Below are 12,844 nucleotides of genomic sequence, written 5' to 3'. Positions count from 1 at the left end.
CTCAAATATGAGTTATGGGATGTGCGCCTGGCAAGTATGCCTTGTGAGTGTGCCTTGCAGGTATGCCTTGCACATATGATTTATGTTTCGCACATGATCTCATTATGAGGTCATCGGTTTCATGCATATGACTCATTCGAGCCATATGACTTGTTTAACGTGTTATGATTGGTTTATGAGTTTTTGCATATGACCTCACTATGAGGTCATGAGTTTTGACCATGTGACCACTTTGGTCACATGACTAGTTTGTTATGATTTGGTTTTGCACATGTGACCACTTTGAATCACATGACTATGGGTGGGAAGAATACTATATAAGAAGGCCGATGCGGCTGAGGAGGATAGGTTCTTCACGCTTTGTTCTAAGTACTTTCCCTACTTCTTGCACTCCATGTCAGAAGTGAGCATAACCAATACTTTACCTTATTACGCTCGCGATAAATACTTCATCTACTGTTACTTATTTGTGTTTTTGTTTCGGGCAGTCGGTTAGAAGTAGTTGTTCTCGCTTAGAAGGCACTTCAGTGTAAGATATCTGTCGCCTGGTCCTGGTAATCACTGAGTGTAGTTTGGGCGAGGATGGCCTCTTCGACAGCCTCCTCTTCCATGGATTCTCCCCCCCCTTCGAGGATGTCATCCCCAGTTCGGTTCGACTCTAACCCGTCCTCCTCGCTTGAGACAGCCTGTACGGTTCTGTCTTTTGTGCCTGCTACTGAGGCCGACTATGGCCTTATCCCCACAACTACACGCTCTTATGCTGCACCCAAAGGAAACTTTAATTTCCTGCAGTTTTACAATTGTCATGGGTGTCAGAATGCAGTGAACCTACAGTTTGATGACTTAGTTCGGCAAATGGTCGCTGATGTGACCATTGTCATGATGAAAGAAAGGGAGGTTTTAGTGAAGGGTTTCCTAATTGGGAGAGGCTGTTCAGCCATGTGTGGCTTGAGCAAGGACACCACCACAGGACTCTTCGTTCGGTTCAACTCTGATCACGGCTCGGAATACTTAACAGCCCCAGCACCCTCCCCCTCCAAAGACTCTCAGGCCATCATCCCTGAATCCTCTGTACTGCTGGCAAAGAGCGACTTGACTGCGACTATGATTGAAGCAAGTTCATAGTCTGCTACCCCTCCCCTCACTAGGGCCGTCCAAAGCAAGATGTCCAGTTTCCTCCGCCAGGCCCCTACACGCAAGGCTGACTCATTCACTCCTTCCTTTCTGGACGGGATGTCATCTGGAGAAAGGGCTCTTTACGAGATCCTAAAGTTCAGGTTAGATGATCCTGAGGATGAGGATTACATGCCTCCTACAGCTGGGACATGGCGCCGTGTGCGGTCAGTGTCTCCCACTAAGCGATCCGCTACTCTGGTTCTGAGGCCACAATTTTTAAGGGCAATGAATGTGGATAAAGGCCGAAAAAAGCAGATCATTCTCGCCCTCCCTGGCCTGCTCCTGGACATACATCACGAGCGTCTGGCCGTTCCTCCACATATGAGTTTCCTGTCGACTATTGAGGCTACACCACCACCCCCATATCCACTGGTAATTGAAGACGTCCTGCCTACCTCCGAGGTGTTAGCCCGGGACGCTCCCATAGATTTGGAAGAAGGATGTAACTCCAAGGTGACTGGACTGGGAGACAGCATCAATGCTCCCTCTCTGGCAATGGCATCATTACTACCGGACTTTGATAGAGAATGCACCTTGCTGGAAGTACAAATATTGAGCTCACGGGAAGCCTCGCACGATGCCCAGATACTGTTGGAAATGCGACTTCCCGATACCTAACTTGAGGAAGCCAATGCTACTGTGGCTCAGGCAGACTCAATTATGGCAGGAGTATGAGAGATGCTTGATGTAGGTAGGACTCCCTCTCCGGGGCCCTACTCGGGTAGTATAATTGGGTCCATGTTGGAAGGGCTAGAGGATATCCGCTCTGGCAACACTCAACCACTTCTCTTCTCTGAGTCTGAGTCGATTGAGGACGACATTGTGCACGATGTCGAGACCTGGATGAACAATGGCACTGTGTTTAGTAATGAAGGACCAGAGGACGGAGTGAACTACTGGAGCTGGGTACACCTGCTGGAACGGGCGGTAAAGGTGCTGATAGACATTGTTGGCAAGCAAGTGGAAGAGATAGAGACTCTATAAGATAAGCTATCCCCCTACCGCTGATCCTCTTTAGTGATGTCCGGCACTACCCCGTCTACGTTGTTGGGAACTACACCACTCCCTGCCTCTGTTAAGGGAATGGAAACTGCTACAGCGGCTCCTACTACTAAAGCCTCCTTCATGGAGGTAGTGAAATAGATAGCATATGTGCCCAAGCTTCCCGTCGCTCAGAAAGAACAGGCACCCTCTACCCACTCCACATCAGCAGCCTCCTCCCATCAGTCTAGCAGTAGGAGCTACTCCAGTGAAGGAGGGGTGACTCTATGTGTGGCTCGTGGAGGAGAAGGAAAATCGGTACACTGGGAGAAAGAGGATAGGGAGGAAGAAGAAAAAAGAAAGGGTAGAAAATGCGGTAGGCGCCTCAGCAGTGCTGCCAGAAGGAGAAGAAAGGCTGTTACTGGATCTGGTAGCGAGAAGGAAATGGTGACCCTGGCCAAGACTCAGGGAAAGAACACTGACAGACAGGAACTAGCTCCCATTGCTGGTACGCCTGATACTATGCCAGCTCAATCAGGACCTGCAGCCATGGCCAGCATCAAGGTAACCGCAGCCCCAATGTGACAAGAGTACCGATGAGTTTTACAGGAGCCTCCCGACCCACTCAACTCAGTACCGGTACCACTGCAGTTGTCACTGACCCCGGATGCCTGCAGAAGGCATATTACTATGCCATTTGCTACCCGCAAGCAGGTAGCCCTACCAGAAGGTGTGGGTATCGAGGCAAATTCGGAACCGAATCAACAAGATCTTCTCAAACCAAGGAAAGATTCGTGGTGGTGCCCCGTATATCCATGCCGGCCATATCCAGCCTGAGATTGGTTGTATCTTTTTGACCCTGGCTGGACATTCTGTCACTGAGCTAGGTAACCGGCTCGACAAGGCAAGGCTTGACCTCCTTAGAGAGTTGGCACTCTCGGAGTTCGAGTTTCAGAGGAACTTGGAGAAGGTAAAGATCTTTGTTTCTGGTGTCCTGCTTGCTGACACAGAATGAGGATCAATTTAGAGGGTTGAGGGATGGACTGGAAGCGCAGCTTTTGATGGCCTCCGCACTGACTTGGAGCAATCCAATACTGGTGTAGTTACTGTTTCCTGACCAGATATTATGGAATCTATTCACGTCATGAGGCAGGCCAATGCTGCCACATGTTGCATCTGTTTTGTGGTCGAAAGAAACAAGGCCATCAGGGAAAGGCTGGCCGAGGGAAAGATTTGGTTGAGAGGAGGAGCCCGCAACATTTGGGTATTTGAAGAACACAAGCCCCTAAATGTTTGTGGTAAGTGTCAGGAGACTAGCTACTTTGAGGCCACATGTGGTCACCCACTCTGCTGTCAGTTCTGTTTTGGAGTACATTTCTCCCGGGAACATATATGCAGCAAGCTTGGATGCCCAGGAGGTGTGGACCAGGCATGTGGATACACTAGGAGACAATGCTGGCTTTGTGACTGGATGGACCATTTTACAGGATATGAGCAGTACTCAGGAGTCAGGTCATCACCCCCAGCTCTACCGTCCTCGAGTCTGAAACAAGGGTTCGCCCCGCCAATGGAGCCTACTAAGAAAGCGGAACACCAGGGAAGTCAGACAAGGAGGGTCCGGAGACGACGTCGTAGTTATGAAAGGTCCCCAACACCACGACTTGTTAAGATCAGCAGCGACAAGGAAGATGAAGGTCTCTATCAGAAGTCGGATAAGGCCAAGGGTAAGGAACTGGAATGCCCCTCCCCTTCCCTCTCACCGGCACGTGGGATTTTAAAAACTACAGCCATTTGTAAAACCCACCTGGAGGATACCTTTTAGACCGCCTGGGACCATGATAGTGGTGTTCCTTACGCCTCTGCCCTTGTGGCCCAAGTGGATCAGTTGAGGCCCCCTGTTAATGCTTATTATGACAATGGCATTAAATATGGGAAGGAGTAGTCGGAATCAGGTGCTGGCGTTTGATATGTTTTCTTCTGTGGATTTGTTTTTTATTATTGAACCACTGGTTGATCTGGAGGGACTGCATATACCTATAGATATTGATGGGTGGGATTTGTTTTCTTTTGTTAAGAAGTCGGGTGTTGAGGTATTTGTTCGGTCCCATATTTGTAGGATATTTGAAATGGTGGGGCACGGGGAGAGTAGTGCCAGTGTGGGCTATTGGGAAAAGAGGATAAAGAAAGTGCTTGCCGGAGTTTATTTCTGACCTGGCTACACTAAGGACCAATTTATTGGCTGGTTGGATGAACTCGGGGAACCAGACATTGTGTTTGGTGACTTTAATGCCAGACACCAAGACTGGGACCCTAGTGTAGACCGCAATAGTACAGGTGGATGGTGGCTGAAACAGTGGTTCACAGCCCCGACTCGCGATATGAACATGGTTCCCCCAACAGTACCAACCTTTAGGGACGTTTCAAGAATCGACCTTTGCCTACACTGGGCACCATACATTAGGTATCAATACCAAGACACCGCTGGCTGTGAACATAGTGCTCAAGCCCTTAAGTTGATAGTTGACCTCCCTGATAACATCATACGTAGGAGGCTAGCCTGAAAGAAGGTAGTTTGGGAAAAAGTCGGAAAACAGTTGTATGTCCTGCAAGAGGTGGAAGATGGAAGGTTGTGGGAAGGAGTGAGACAAGTGGTGGATGCACTCTCACGGCCTTCGTTGGCAGAGGTCAGTGTGAGGGGTGGACACTGGAGTTGGACAGAATGAGGTTGGATGTGGCCCAGCTGCATCAATAGTCTAAACGCAAGGCGGAGTGGACGGAGGACTACAGATTAGCCTGATGTGTTTACCGGGCATGCCTGTTAAGGGCTAGATTTGAGCCTATCAGGGAAAAGATAGCTGAGAGCCAAGACCCAGATATTTTTAGGTTGGCACGGATGTTGGAAGCTAAGCGAACCCTTCCCTTCATGGCATGAACAGATGGGTCCTATGCTACTACACATTCAGACATTAGTGACTTGATTGCACAGCAGTTGTCCCCTGTCGACCCCACCCCCTGGGAGGATTCTGAGATTGACATGGACAGTGCTCAAGAAATGGAAATTGCCCTTTCCAGGTCCCCTACGAATACAGGCCCAGGTGAGGATGATATTGGCTATCCCTTCCTACGGTTTTGCAAACGAAGAGATACAATAACAATGAGGTGCCTGGTAGACTATGGGCTGTGGCACGATATTCCAGTCTTGCATAAGGCTGAGGTGGTACTCATATCCAAACTGGACAAACTCAGGTACAATGTCGTGAAATCTTGGAGAATGATACACCTCCTACCAACATTGGCGAAAGTCACAGAACAGATTGTCCTGTTGAGACTGGCTGCCTGCCTTGATCTGGGGGAAACACAGTTTGGGTCTCGACGAAAGTGGGGCGTTCATGATGCTATGGCAGTAGTTTTCGAGCTCCTACCACATAATAAGAGGTACAAAAGACTGATCTTGTAAATGGATGTTGAAGGGGGATTTGACAACATCGATATCAATCTCCTGTCAGACTTTCTAGTGGCTAGGGGGTGCCCTGTATACCTTTGCCAATGGATCCGGTGGTGGGCTTCCTGTCAGACGGTATGGTTTCACTTCAACAGATACGTCTCTTGCTCCTACCATATCAGTAAAGGAGTACCTCAGGGCTTACCTCTTTCCCGTTTCTTTTCAGTGGGTATGTGGCAGATATATTCAGGCCACACATATGATACTCTCCTGGTGTATGCCAGTTGGTAGTCTCGTACGTCGATGACGGGGTCATTGTAGTAGCGGCGGAGTCAAGTAAGGCCTCCCGATACTATACGGGAGAGATATTTGAGGACGGTGACCGCATAGCCAGAGCCAGGGGAATGGATTTCAGTACCCTCAAGACTCAGTGGATTGGGTTTGAAGATAAGGTATGGGAAGGAATGGAATTGTTGGGAGAAATGGTATTGCCTTCGGAGGATTTGCAGGTTCTTGGGTATAGGTTTAATATATTTTTTAATTTTTCTTCTCATGTAAAGTATTGTTTGGAAAGGGGATTAGGTGTTAGGAGAAGGATTTCGGCGTTAGGGAGGAGGTTTGGGAGTGTTGGTAGGTTAGGGGTGTGGGAGACTTACCACTTGGTGCAAGCAGCCTACCTTCCAACTGTTAGTAAGGAGTAATGGGATTATCTCATGGGCATTCGGGTTAGAGAGCACAGTGGGCATCATGGCTTGGCATTCATATATTTACTTAAGTAGCAATGTTCGTAGCTAGGAAATACATCAAGTTCCTATCATCTCTCTCCCATGCACGTACACCGGTGCTTACACTGAGCGTCTACTATGGACTTGAGTTTGTAGCCGACCATGTGTCGTATGTGAAGCAGATTCAGGTCCACGTTAATGACTGCCTCCGATTAGTGTTTCAAATACCCATGAGATTGGCAAACAACATACTGTTAGCCTAGTTCGGAATACTGCCTGTTGCTATTCAGAGAAGATACCTACAATGGAGGTGCTACAGTCAGTTCATCAATTATCGGTACTGTGACCAGCATCCATTGTATGGGGAAATATGACTACAGTGGAAGGAGGAGGACATGGTGGCGCATTGGCAGACTTCGGATAAAGAGCTCACCTGTCGCCCGACAGTCTCGATTGGGAAAAGCAAGGTGGTAATGGCTGCATGCCACTGTGTGCTTTACATGGACCTTTGTACATCCTTGGATGTAGTCGTATACACAGACGGATCCAAATGCTCTGAGGGAGCTGGTGTAGCCTGGGCGGTATTTGAAAGGGGGATCCTGACCCATGTTGACGGGTGCTCGGTTCCCCCATTTTAGAGTATTGTGGAATGCGAGTTGTTTGCTGTTGTATGTGCTCTGCGGCATGCACAGGGTATAGCTAAGAGACACCCAGTCCATGTGTTCTTGGACTGCATATCGGCCCTCTTCTTGGTTGGCAACATGTTGTCAGATGGTGACTCGGCTGAGCTATGGGAGGTAATGGTACCCCTATTGAATGCATTCTCACATGTTAGTTTCGGTTGGATCCTTGGTCACGTAGGGATTAACGGCAACAAGTTGGTCGACTTGAAGGCTAAGACCTCTGTCAGATGCCCTTTGCGCCCCTTGCTTTGTGAAGGGGTTAGCTTTGGGATTGGTCATGCGGCGATTGTAACGTGTTCGCAAGGTGCTATTCACGTTATCGGTAAAGGTACGATAGTTGGCAGGTGGCCTGCTCTTCCAGAGAGGAGGCGAGAACTAAGAGCTAAAGGAGGCTTCGAGGGTGTACTGAGGAACAAAGAAGTAACCGTTCAACCAAGTATATTGAAATACTGTCTGTCGAAGTCTGCCTTTTCTATCGTAGAAATAGGCAGTCTTTAAATACACAAATCTGTTCATGTCTAGCATGAACGAAACTAATCAAAGGTATCAATTGATACTCTTTGGTAAAACTCCTTAAGTATCAAAGCGATACTTAAAACAAAACATAAAACAAAACCAAGTATCAAACGATACTTAAAACAAACCAAGTATCAAAGCGATACTTAAAACAAAACATAAAACAAAACCAAGTATCAAACGATACTTAAAACAAACCAAGTATCAAAGCGATACTTAAAACAAAACATAAAACAAAACCAAGTATCAAAGCGATACTTAAAACAAAACATAAAACAAAACCAAGTATCAAACGATACTTAAAACAAACCAAGTATCAAAGCGATACTTAAAACAAAACATAAAACAAAACCAAGTATCAAACGATACTTAAAACAAACCAAGTATCAAAGCGATACTTAAAACAAAACATAAAACAAAACCAAGTATCAAACGATACTTAAAACAAACCAAGTATCAAAGCGATACTTAAAACAAAACATAAAACAAAACCAAGTATCAAATGATACTTAAAACAAACCAAGTATCAAAGCGATACTTAAAACAAAACATAAAACAAAACCAAGTATCAAACGATACTTAAAACAAACCAAGTATCAAAGCGATACTTAAAACAAAACATAAAACAAAACCAATAACCGAGTACCCGTACCGGTTACAGCGATGGCTAGGGAACTGCGTAAAGAAGAGTGGGGTACATGGCACACTAGGGAAGGGCTCGAGTATTATGCCCAGGAACTGAAAGCACCCCGACACCTCTGAGGCCTGACCCGAATGGATTCCTATGTTTTGTTAAGGATTCGCAGTGGGACGGGCATGGTCGGCCATGACAGCTGTGAAGGGAAGGAAGGCAGACACCACTGGAACGAGTGCCCCCGCTATGCTCGAGGGTGCTCTGCTAATGAAGACCTGTATATGGATTTGGCAGTCCTGAGGTGGAAGTGTTGGTGGATAGATCACCGGTAGCTGGGTCTAGGAATCCCTCGCCATATTGGAATAGTAAATGGGGAGTTGGTTGTGGCAGGTAACCCCTTTGATGGCACATTGATGGTGGAAAGGGATGGGGGGACAGTATTGATAGGAGATCCTACAACCTGCACCTGGTGTGAGAAGAGACACAATGGTAGTGGCTGCGTCTTGCCAGGTGAGATGATACTGCTGAAGAAGTGGTTCTTTTTACCTGACCAATGGCGGTGCGAGTGTCCCTATTATGGTACTGCTATCTCTGCTACAGCTACCAAGAAACACGTCACCTTTGCGGAACACTTCAAGAAACGCCCCTGGTGCTTATGGATATGTCATGATTGATTTTGGCATTCTCAGCATCTGCAGTGGGATGAGATGAATCTAGCGACGCAAACGTCGGTGGTCTTGAGATGGGTGAAAACGAACGGGTTACTGAAGAAACCCTGCTGTCCCTTTTGTGGTTTGGTGTTGGCGGAAGGATATTTGGACCTTGGGTTGCATTACAAGAGGACGGAGAGATGTTGGGACAGACTGTATATTTTCTTTGTTGAGTATGTAGACCAGATTGTATTAGGGGTGGATAGGAGTGAGGGTATGAGACGGTGGCTAGGTAGCGAGGTGGGAAGACGCATTAATCTGGGACAGAGCGAGTTACTGCGAATGCCCATGAGCCTACTTAGGTAGTGATTTTTGGATTTATATTTGGGGGGAGTGGCTGCGAGGCAGAATGGTCCGCGGTAGTGTATTTTAGGTAGTTTGTTTTTATGGGATGTGGGGGAGACTGGTTGTATGCCAGTGTTGGCGGTACTCGTATAAATAAAATTTAGATTGAATTATAAGTACTTTTCCTACCTATTACTTTAACAAATATAAAACATCTTTACGATCTTTATCTTTATTGCAACATTATCGTTACGCCAAGGAAAGCACTTCACAAAGAAGAGTTAGAGGAAGCTTACGATAGGCGTTCCCGATAGAAGAAAGAGGTCTTGTACTATCGGTAACATAGGCAGAGGCCTAGTGCTATCGTAAGACTAAGGAAAGAAACAGAAGAAGAGAAGTATCGTTCTCCATTGCCAAGAACTAACTATCCAAGGAGGGATCGTTACACATTGCCAGGATCACTTGACGGTCCTCCACCGGTCTCACTGCCCTGAAAATGTCTGGATCTTTCAGTTTTCCCAGTATCTGCTTCAGGTGTCTTTATCCGCTTTTAACCAACTCTGTCAAATATAGACCCTTTTCGCCAAGTTCCAATCCTCCTTTCTCTCCCTTCCCCTCCTCCCCAGGTTCCTCACATCTCTCACAATCTTCTCCAGCTCCTCCATGTACTATCCGCACCTCCTCCTCCCCGGTACCTTACTTTTTAACCCTTCCACCACTTCCCTCATTATCCCCCATCTTATCACTTTGTCCTCCTTCATCGTCTCATCAATCTTCTTTCCTAGTTTTCCCTAGTCTACTCTCCTCTACCCTATCCTTCTCTCCTCCATATTCACCAGAATCTCCACCTCCACATTCGTTAATATCGCATCGTGTTCCAGGCCTGCCCTGTTGCTCTGCTTAACTATAAGCACCTACCCCCTATGCGCAATCATGTCGATTGTCGATGTGTTCTGAAAGGTCTTCCTCTCTATCTCATACCAATAGAACCCATTCTTCAACCCCCATTCCTCCATTACTATTCTATAGTTCATGGAGGTGAAATCTCCGAACCTCGTATCCCATACCAGATTGCGCCTATTCCAGTCTCCCACCACCATATTGCATTCCTCCATCCCTTCCATTTGCCCCCTCATCTCCTCCAACAGTCTCCCTGGCCTCAAATATACTCCTCCTACCGTTCTCTCCTTCACATCTTCTCAGTATTCAATTGATACCCAGACCTTCGTATGCTTCCTCAGCTCGAAGCATCCGACTATTTCATCCCTCACTTACACCTCAACCCTGCTCCCTTTCACAAAAGAAAACAAACTATATACATCCCCCTCCACCATCATTCTTCGTCCCTCTGCATCTACTGGTGGATCCACAATAAAAAATACATCAATAAAAGAAAACAAATCCATCACCAGTGTTCTATTCCCCAATGATACTCCCACATTCACTGTGCATATATTTATCCTCATTTAAAATTCAACGTGAATCCCATCCCTTCATCATCCACCGCTTCCACAGTCTTCTTCTTCCCCTTCTATCTTGCCTTGATATATTCCTCCTCCCTACAATCAAAGCAGTACATCTTCTTCTCCCTCCCTTTCCCCGTCACCTTCTCTCTTGTGGCGTCTTCCAACGTTACAATGTCCTTTTCACCCTTTATTACTACTACCTCCTCTCCATGGGCCTTGGCCTCCATTGCCACATCAGCTACCTGGGTCATTCTTACTTCCATCTCTGCATTTTTCAATTGATTCCTGGATTTGTCTGCCACTCCAGTCACCGATGTCTCATCTGCAACCACCAGGGTTGATCTCTCCACTCTTTCCTGTATTGCCATTCCCCCTCTTAAACCATGGAAGTCCCGTATCCAGCAAAGTGGTCCTCCTCCCCACACATCACACATTTTCACTTTATGTGCTTGCACGTCCAGTTCACCGCCCCGCAAGATACCACCTGCATTCATGGGTCCCTGACATGTGGCTCTCTGAACACTATCAGCCTTTCTCCTGGTTCTGGTACAAGGCCACCTGGTGTCCCATGCTAAGGCAATGTTCACAGAGGACTAGCGATCTTTCCTTCTTGAACAGCCTCACATCCCTCTGCCCTCCCTTCACCACCAATCTTGGTCTTCCTGATTTTAATATCTTTCTAACCGCATGGGACTGGTCAACTACCAGTATCATACCCCCGTCCCTGTATCCTCTCTTTCTCATCATATCTAACCTCCCCGCCCATGCCAGTTTCATTGCCAGCAACACTCCCTCATTGCTCCTCTCAACGTCCTCTACCACCATGTCTAGCTCCCCTTTCCCAAAGGCATCCTCGAATGGCACTCTCGTCACAACTTCACCTTCAGCATATCCAGTCTCATGTCCCATCCCTTCAATTCCATCTCTTCCAATACTCTCTGGATCGCCAGAAAAAATTTCACCATCTCCGTTGCCCTCTCCCCTGCCAGCCTCTGGTGAATGTCTCCGTATACTATTATTGCTGCCGTCGCGTAGAACAATCTCACCGCATTCATGTCTGACAGGGTTTTATTCACCCAATGTCGTACTGCCTCCGCAGTTATTCTCTTCGGCATTGTGAACTTCTGGTCCCTCTTCCTTGGTGCCATCAGCTTCACCTTCCTCTCACTATCCCCCAACTCCTTGTTCCCCGCCCTGGGTCCCCTCCTCTTTGCCTCTACCTTCACAAACCTATCATCAGGTTTTGGGGCCACCACCCTTCTTGCCACGTCCACAAATGAAGATTTCTCTTCCATTTTCTTCCTTAACAACGGTTCGGCTACTGTTCTTATCAGTAAAACCTTGGGCTTAGCCGTCGGTTTAATTGGGATTGCTGGTCCTGCCACCAGCTTCCACTCCTTTTTCTCCTTTATTGAAATCTCGGGTGTCGCTACCACCGGCTTGACTGTGATCTCCATCCCTTGCTTGCTCAGGATCTCCATTCTCTGCCTGTTTGGGATTGCCGGTCTTTCCACCGACTTCCCTTTCCCTTCTGTCTTCTTGTACCTAGTGCATCCTATCTCCTCTATCTCCTCCAATCTCTCCCTTAAACCATTACTCTCATCTCTTAACCCACTTATCAATCCCTCCAATCGCACTATCCTATCGTGATCCAATAGTGTCGACTCCAACCTCTTCTCCTCCTCTTCCATCTCTATATCCACCAGTGCAGGTACCACCTGTTCTTCCTCAAAATCCTCCAACACCTCCATAATTTCCCTTGTCGCACCACTTAAGTACTATACCGTCTTCAGCAGTGAAACTTGCACTTCTGGTATCAATGTCGGTGTACTCCTGTCTTCTCTATCCGGTCCATTATGATGAACCTCTTCAGGTCAGGTAGCCCTCTCCCTACTGGTCCCCCTTCTATTTCTTTTTCCCTGTCAGTCCATGGGGTTGAACACTCACTCACCTTAGTAGTAGCATGCTTGCTATCCTCCAAACCTTTTCTCTCGCTTGTCTTTCCTCCCCCCAGGTTCATGTCCGTGTCCAGAACATAGTCCTCATCCTTCTCGTCATCCGACCTATACTTCCAGTACATCTCCCGGTGTCCAGACGACAAGTCCCTGATCACATCTCCTCTCGGTTCCATCTCCCTCCCTGATCCCTCCATCTCTATCTCCATCTCTGATACTATCATCAGCACATATTGAAGTTGCAGATAAACGCTTCACTCTTTGAGTAAAC

Source organism: Tuber melanosporum (genome assembly GCF_000151645.1).
Source record: "Tuber melanosporum whole genome shotgun sequence assembly, scaffold_50, strain Mel28".
In the NCBI taxonomy this organism is placed as follows: Eukaryota; Fungi; Ascomycota; class Pezizomycetes; order Pezizales; family Tuberaceae; genus Tuber; species Tuber melanosporum.
The sequence above is the reverse complement of the archived record's forward strand: the minus strand, read 5'-3'. Positions refer to the sequence as shown.